General features: G+C 40.8%; 1 pseudogene; it reads left to right on the top strand.

Moving 5' to 3' along the window:
* The first annotated feature begins 2,535 nt into the window (after positions 1 to 2,535).
* On the top strand, positions 2,536 to 6,296 carry LOC114025321 (annotated as a pseudogene).
* The last annotated feature ends 1,691 nt before the right edge of the window (positions 6,297 to 7,987 follow it).

The raw sequence follows: 7,987 nt of genomic DNA, 5'->3' as shown, positions 1-7,987 counted from the left end.
GTGTATATGTGTATATATACATGTACATATCTTCCTGATGCCAACACTGTTAGCTACATTGATTTGTAACTCCCATAGATTTGAAAGAAATAAAAAAGAGCATATATTGAGCAAACATAGTGGGGTATTTGAAAGATCTCTGAGCCACAAGTCAGGAGATCTGGGTTCAACATTGTCATTTTCAGTCATCACCATGAGAAAATCTATTCCCTTCTCTAGTAAAGCCACTGCTTGTGTTTCTCTATAAGATACATTAAAGGCAGTGTTCTCTTTAACCTTAGATCTTTTCAGAGACAAATTTGCCTAAGACAGTGAGAGAAAAAAAAATGAATGAGAACAAGCAAGCTCACAGACCTTGGGGAAAATTTCTAACTCAGTAAAAACATATGCAAATTTCTTAAAAATGACTTCTCTCATTTGTAAATATAATTCTGTACAGAACCAGGCATACCAGCCATCTTGCAACAAGGCTAGAACTGACTGACCAATTGATAGCTGTTTTGATTGATCCCTGGTTGGGCTGCCCCTGAAAGGACAGGAGAAGAGTCTGGGAACAGACTGTGGGAGTAGAGACAACAGAAGACTAAGATTGCCTTCTGGAACTCGAGCAGGCAGGAAAGCCCTCTTTACACAGTCAGCAGACATTTATTAGTCATATGCCACGCTCTGAAGTGCCACCCCTACCCTCAAGGGGCAGGTTCTACTAGGGATTATATGAGGGAGTCAAGTCTTCCTGCCTTAACCATATCTTTTCTTTCCGGTGTGCCTTCTTCAGGACAGTAAGCACATTGTTTTCCTCATGTGATTGCGTGTCTCTCAGGTGTTGCTAGAAAGTCACCTCCCTTTGAAGATTTCTCCAGCAAGCAAAGCATATAGAATGGATTGTTGTTCATGGCATAGAGTGCCAAAGGGCCTTATAAGAGGTCAGCCCAAGGGGCTTTGGTCTAGGTAGGCAGTCACAAGGAGGGTGCTCTTTTAAGGAACAGTGACAGTATTGGGTTGATTATTATTGCCAGAGCAAGAAATGGAAAACAGAAAGGGAGATGGCAAGATGCCCATCCTAGCTAGGGCCTGGAGTCCTGAAGAGATGATAAAAAAATATTAGCACTGGATGCTATGCTGTTCTCCAGAAAAAAAATGAATCAGAACGGAAGACGTGAGAGAAAGAACTCAGAAGATCTGGGTGTCTTTGAGGCCAGCTCATTACCTGGAGTTGTCAGGGTATATATAAGTTTCTTCCTTCATATTGGAGTCCAAGAATACTCCTCAGCACCCCCTGAAGGGTTAGTGGTAACATCAGATAGAATAGTGGATTAGGAATCAGGAAGACCTGAGTTCAAATCTTGCCTTAGATGCTTGCTTACTAGCTGTGTGACCCTAGACAAGTCTCCTTAGTTTTTTCATCTATAAAATGGGAATAATGAAAGTCTCTAATTCTCCCTCCTACCCCCCACCTGAGGGTGTTTATAAGAATAAAATGTGATATTCGTACAGTGCTCTGTAAACTTTAAAGCTATTGTTGTTATTATTATTTTAAAGCTTTCTACATTCCAAGGTCTGTGCCTGATATGACGTCTGACAGATATGCCTCTCCTCCTTACCCCTCCTCCAGCCACACACTCCTAAAAGGGACAGAAAGAACAAGTCAGTTCTAAATTTAGAGAGACAACATGACATAGTAGAGAGGAAGCATGTTATGAGTTCATGGATATAGGGCACTGGACTTGCAATCAGGAAGATCTGGGTTCAACTCTTCCCTCATATATTTAGAGGTTATATGGTCCTTGGCAAGTCATGTAACCCATTTTGCCTCACTTTCTTAACCTGTAAAATGAAGGGTTGGACTTGATGGCCTCTAAGGTCAACTCTGCCTCTAAATTTATGGTCCTAATGACCAAATCAAGCGAATCCTGCTGTGTAAACAGCAACAACAATTTTTCTTTCTAGGTTTAGATCTAGGATCCAATGAATTTTCTCAGCCTCACAGGGCTCCACTATCCTGAAACAAATGATTCTTCTTGAAGCTGTAGGTAGGAGTGGGGAGGAGCTGATTATTATGCTGTCTATTCCAAACCCTCATTAAAAGCATCAGTTCATGTTTATGTTATTGCCCCCCCCAAAATGGCTAAGTAGGCAGATGCCCGACAATGTGGCCTCAGTTTCCCCATCCACAAAGTGAGGAGCTCAGGCTACATTTCCTTCAAGGACCCTGTCCAGATCTAATGTTCTATAATTCTAAGTCTTCATGCCTTAACCTCATCTTTTCTTTCCGGTGTGCCTTCTTCAGGACAGTAAGCACATTGTTTTCCTCATGTGATTGTGCGTCTCTCAGGTGGTGCTAGAAAAATCACCTCCCTTTAAAGATTTCTCCAGCAAGCAAAGCATATAGAATGTATTGTTGTTTGTGGCATAGAGTGCCAAAAGGCCTTATAAATTGGAACCTAAAGAAAAGGAGTCCAACCTCTCTTCGCTCTTTTCAAAGCAGACCTTGAAGTTCATGGCTAGACCTTGTAGAGGCTCACTTTTAAATGCGTGATGAAGGGCGGCACTCGGGACATCATTGAGTCCACAGTCGCCACCGCTGGGACCATAGGCTCAGTAGGTAGCAGTTTCAGCTTTCCTTGACTCTCGTAAAAAGAAAAAGGGCATTTATAAATAGCTGGCTATCAAACCTTAAATCCCAGGAATATGTCTAACCAACAATACATTGTTGTCCACTCAGATCCCTCTCCTATGAGAGACTCATCCTATTAAAAGATTATAGTTACTGCCTGGAGATCTCTACAGATACATCATCAAAGCTGAACCTTTTTATAACCCATAACCATTAAGGAATGAAACTGTTAAATAACCCCTGCCAGTCAGTCACAAGGAAAGACTATTAAACCTTTTATGTTGATGTGAACATTCCAGAAGTTAAAACACTTAATTCTATTAAAAGAGATAAATCTCTCTTAAGAATGCAGGCCACTCGGGGTACACATTAAAGGATGTTTCCATTGTCACCATTGCCAAAGTAGTTAAAACTGTTGGGTCAAAAACCCAAACCCTAGGGTGCTGCTGGCTCCTATTCCTGGCAGCTGCTTATAAGCACTGAGTGTGTATTCTCCTAGGGAATCAATTCAAAAACAAGACTCAGCTCTTCCCCTGCCCTCCCTCCCCACCCCCACGAAAAAGATGTCAACCTCACAGAATCTAATTCTAATTCAACTGCCATAAGAGAGCCTTCAGAAGCCTTCCACGGTTGGCACAACCAGTCTTCTGAAGATCTATTTGCTTGATTTCCAGCCCTTGCAATATAGCATGGAACACAGTCACTAGTTGGAATTGTCCAAAAATCTTCTAATCATGGAATTCCATGATACCAATTAGATTGGACCCCCCACTGTACTAGTTGGTGAGGTGATAATGGAGGCCAAGGACTCAAAGGAAGGGAGAGCACCAGGGTAGGGGAGGAGTGAGGAGAGGAGCCATCAAAGGCAGATTGTCTGACTGATACCTGTACCACTGAGCAAACCCTTTGGCGAGATGATTTTGGGGAAGTGGATTTAGAAACACCTACTGGCAAATGTTGAACAAAACATCTTATTAAGGAAACTTCAGGGTTAGGACAAATGAATGGTCTCTGATTATCAAAGGTTACCTAAAAGGGGGAAGAGAGGCATGAACTTCTGCTGAGAAAAATCTAATGAGCCAATGATGGCAAATAAGTTATCATTATTATTTTACTTGTATATCTGACTGGCATGCTATAATTTAATCTTGTTATAGTTCTTTTTTCTTTATTTGTTTATGATAGGAGCTATACATTTTTGTTGGGAAGGTAGTTTTCAAGTAACATGACAATAGTGGAAGGTCCTAAAGAATTCTAGTGCCCCTGCTTCTTTAGCTGCCTTAGCCAGGGTATTTAAAACTGTCCTGATCTCTGAGTTCAGATAAGCTGATGATTTCAATGGCCCTTCCACTTTTGCAATATTATTCTGTTGTGTTTAGAATGTGCATCTATTTTATATGTCTAGAAGGTAATCTTCTTAATAATTTACAGAATGAAGTCTCTCAGAATGTTGGGAGTCTGTCACTGTTCAGTGATGATTTTCCAAAGAGTTGACTAACTTTGACAGAAATTGGTGTATAGTAGGTGTAAAGACATAAGGACATTCCCTAAGTTGGATTTACAGTTCAGCTTGCTGACTTGAAGCAAATTTCAGTGACTTATTATGAAATGCATATTTATATACATGTTGTCTCTCCTACTAAAATGTAGTTACTTGAGGGTAGGGCCTGTTGGGTTTTTTTTTTGTTTGTTTGTTTGTTTTGTTTTGGTTTGGTTTGGTTTTTGCTTTTTCTTCGTATAACAACCTCTCTGGGCTCACTCTTCTAACTTCTACTTGCAGTGGTGGGTTAGGTCCCCAGAAGGCAACTGATTATTACTCTTTTCAGGGTTGCAGGGATAATCTTGTGGAAGTGTAGCTTTTGTTACTGTTATTAATAAGCCCCTATTTGGAATACTCCTTAATATTGATCCACCAGCTGCCATTTTGTAACTACTGCTCTTGCTATAATTTTTAGTAAATAATATGTACTTTTTTTATTTTATTTTAGTTACCTAAATATTTATTTAGTCATAATATTTACTAAAAAGTAATAGCAAGAGCAGTAGTTACAAAATACTCCTCCAACACCAGGAGGAATACTCTTCCCTTATGTGTACATAAGGTTTTGGAAAGAGTTGACTCTTTCTTAAAATACAAAGGTATGCATGAAAGAAAGATATGAGGCTGGGGGCGGGGGGAAGTGGGGCATGTATGGTGTGACTTCTGACCCTGGGAGCTATTTTCTACCTTTGTGGTGTCCCTACCAAGTTTGGTTAAGGGTAAAACAACAGCAACAGATGTGTCATTTCACTTGCTCAGCTGGGATGGCTCCTCGCAGATCATGGTGTCTTGACTGATGGGCCAATCCACTATGGGGTTTGCTTGGCTTAACACCAAATTCAGCTGCTACGACTATCAGCTTCATTTGCTAATTGGACTTTTGAGGACTTTGATGAAACTCTAGTTTCACCAGTCTCCTGGTCATGACCACCCTGCTCTCAAAATGCTCATTTACCTAAGTTCAAGAAAGAGATAACACAAAAGAAACAGAGGTATCATGAGTTTGCAGATACATGGTGCAATGCCCACCCCACCCTCCATCAGTTCACTTCCAGAAAAGAAACATGTGAAAGGGATAAGAAAGAGGGTATTAATCCTTTTGTATGCAAACTTAGTTCCAGTTTCTTAGTAATCCAGAATATTCTTGGTCACCACATAATACCAGCCCTCCAGTCATTGTTGGTAGTAGGCTCACCAAGCCTACTTATGTTGGATTATCAGATGGCAAATAATATTTCACATACATCCAGAGTATGTGAAACCCACTAGGAAGGGCAAATCTATGTATGTTCTAAAAACTGGAACCTCATTGAGCAGTCACCTCTGTTCCCATTACCTTTGTATCCCCAGTGTTTAGCACAGTGCCTGACACATAGTAAGTACCTGTTGATTATTGATTGATTGATAAAATTATTAAGTCATTCTAACAATATTGAAAATGAATCTTTTTGGCTTAGATTCTTATAATCTAGCCATGGGCTCAGATTCTTAAAATCTAGCCAGTAGTTCACTAACATTCAGACTCCTTAAGAGTCTGCATAAGTAAAATCCGGCTGACTAGAATGACACGCAAAGCTGGCAACTACTATGTACCTGCTGAACCCAAGTTAGCATTTTTGATCAGAATCAGAGGTATCAATGGTGTTAGCCCAAAGGTCTGAAAAATTTTACAGCTTCTTTGTCTTCACCCAATCTTCAATGGCACTTTTGTTAAGCTTAACAAGGCTTCGATTAACATGCTGAGGATTATGGAACCATATATTGCATGGGGTTACCCAAACCTGAAGTCCGTGAATGATTTGATTTACACACATGGTTATGGCAAGACCAAGAAACAGAGAATTGCCCTGATGGATAATGCCTTTATTGTAAAATCTCTTGGTAAATATGGAATTATCTGCATGGAGGACTTGATCCATGAGATCTACACTGTTGGCAAGCACTTCAAAGCTGCCAACAACTTCCTGTGGCCCTTCAAATCTTCAAATTATCTTCTCCACGAGGCAGAACCAAGAAAAAGACTACACATTTTGTGGAAGGTGGAGGTATTGGTAACAGGGAAGACCAGATCAACAGGCTTATTAGAAGAATGAACTAAAGGTCTCTACCATGATTATTTTTCTAATGGTCTGTTAATAAAAATGCCTGTGACAAAAAAAATAAAATGAAACCTTTTACTTTTGGAGACCAGCTGATGACTAAACAAGAGGCCCTTCTATGTTCAATGAGATGCATCAAAAACTCTAGAGTCAGGTTTATTTCCCTCCTCTGATGTAAGTCTCTTTACATTTTTGGGCCTCAGTTTCCTCCTCTGTAAAATTAGAGGTGGGGACCAGATAGGGGACCTCAGAGGTCCCTGCTAACTCTAGGTCTAGGAGCCTATGATCCTATACCTGGCAAGTGATCAAGTGATACCCAGTTTTGCGCTGTCTTGGGGAAGGAGGTGGGGAGGGAGGGGAAGAAAAATTTAAAATCCAAAAGCTTATAGAAGTGATTGTTGATAATTCAAAATAAATTAATTAAAAATTTAAAAAAAAAGACTTGAGTTTAAATCCAGCCTCAGATACTTGCTAGCTGTGAGACTTTGGGCAAGTCATTTAACCTCCTTATGCCTCAGTTTCTTCAAATGTAAAAATGTAGATAATAATAGCACTTACCTCCCAGGGTTGCTATAAGGTTCAAATGAGATAGTATTTGTGAAATGCTTTGCACAGTGCGTGACATGTAGTAAATGCTTGATAAATGCTTGTTTCCTTCTTTCCTTCCTTCCCTTAAGCTCTGAAAAGTAGTAAAAAATAGGTTGCATGTATGTGTGTGTGTGTGTGTGTGTGTGCATGCACACGTGCGTGCTTACCCCTGCTCTGAAAAGTCCCCTGGAATATGAATGCCACCTCACTTTGCCAACATGTCTGAAGTTACAGTCTACCCCCTACAGTCAAGAATGGAGACATTTCCTAGTAAATTTCTGGTGGCAGCAAAGGAATCCTTTGGAAAATCCCAAGGAATGCCAGATACTCCTATGACCCATGATTGAATAGCTCCTGGACTTCCCAACTGAGGGAGAGAGCTGTGGAAAGAAGCAAGCCCTTACTACAGGGGTTAGAGGTTGGGTGGCAAGAGGAAGGCAGAAGTACCACTATAGTTAGGCTCAAAAGGGCCATAGAGACCAAAGGATCAGAAATTTAGAATTCTAACTAGTCCAACTCCATCATTTTACAGATGAGGAAACTGAGACCCAAAGAAATCCAAGTGACTTACAAAAGTCACACAGGTAGTAAATGTCAAAGGCAGGATTTGATCCCAGGCCTTCTGACTTTGAGTCCAGCTGCCACATTTTACAAAGGAGGAAATGGAACCATAGAGGTGAAGAGAATCACTTGATATCACACAGTGAGTAGAGTTGGCACTGGAACCCAAGTTTCTTGACTCCAAGCTCACTGTCTCCCCCCACCTACCCTAACATACCAAACCAGGCTACCTTTATAAGGAAATAGTCCCAGAATGGAAGTCAGGTGCCCTGGTATCAACACAAGCCCTGCCACTCACTCATAGGGCCTTAACAAGTCACTTTGATTCTGTGCTTAAATTTCACAGAATCATCAAGCTGGAATGGACCTAAGAGGGCCTATAGTCCCATCCATGCCTTTTCTGAATCCTCCACTGAATTCCTAAGCAGGTATAAACAGCTTAATTATTTCATTGGTATTAACCTGGGCTCTCCAAATAAACTTCTGGAAGGCAGGAGCCACCAGATATACTTTCCTGTTGCCCTCCCCCAGTGCTTATCACAGTGGGTACTGGACCAGAAGTCAGAAGCTCCATAAAATAGGAAG

This window comes from Vombatus ursinus, unplaced genomic scaffold (assembly GCF_900497805.2).
Source record: "Vombatus ursinus unplaced genomic scaffold, bare-nosed wombat genome assembly UNPS02004596.1, whole genome shotgun sequence".
In the NCBI taxonomy this organism is placed as follows: domain Eukaryota; kingdom Metazoa; phylum Chordata; class Mammalia; order Diprotodontia; family Vombatidae; genus Vombatus; species Vombatus ursinus.
This window is presented reverse-complemented; position numbering and strand designations above follow the sequence as displayed.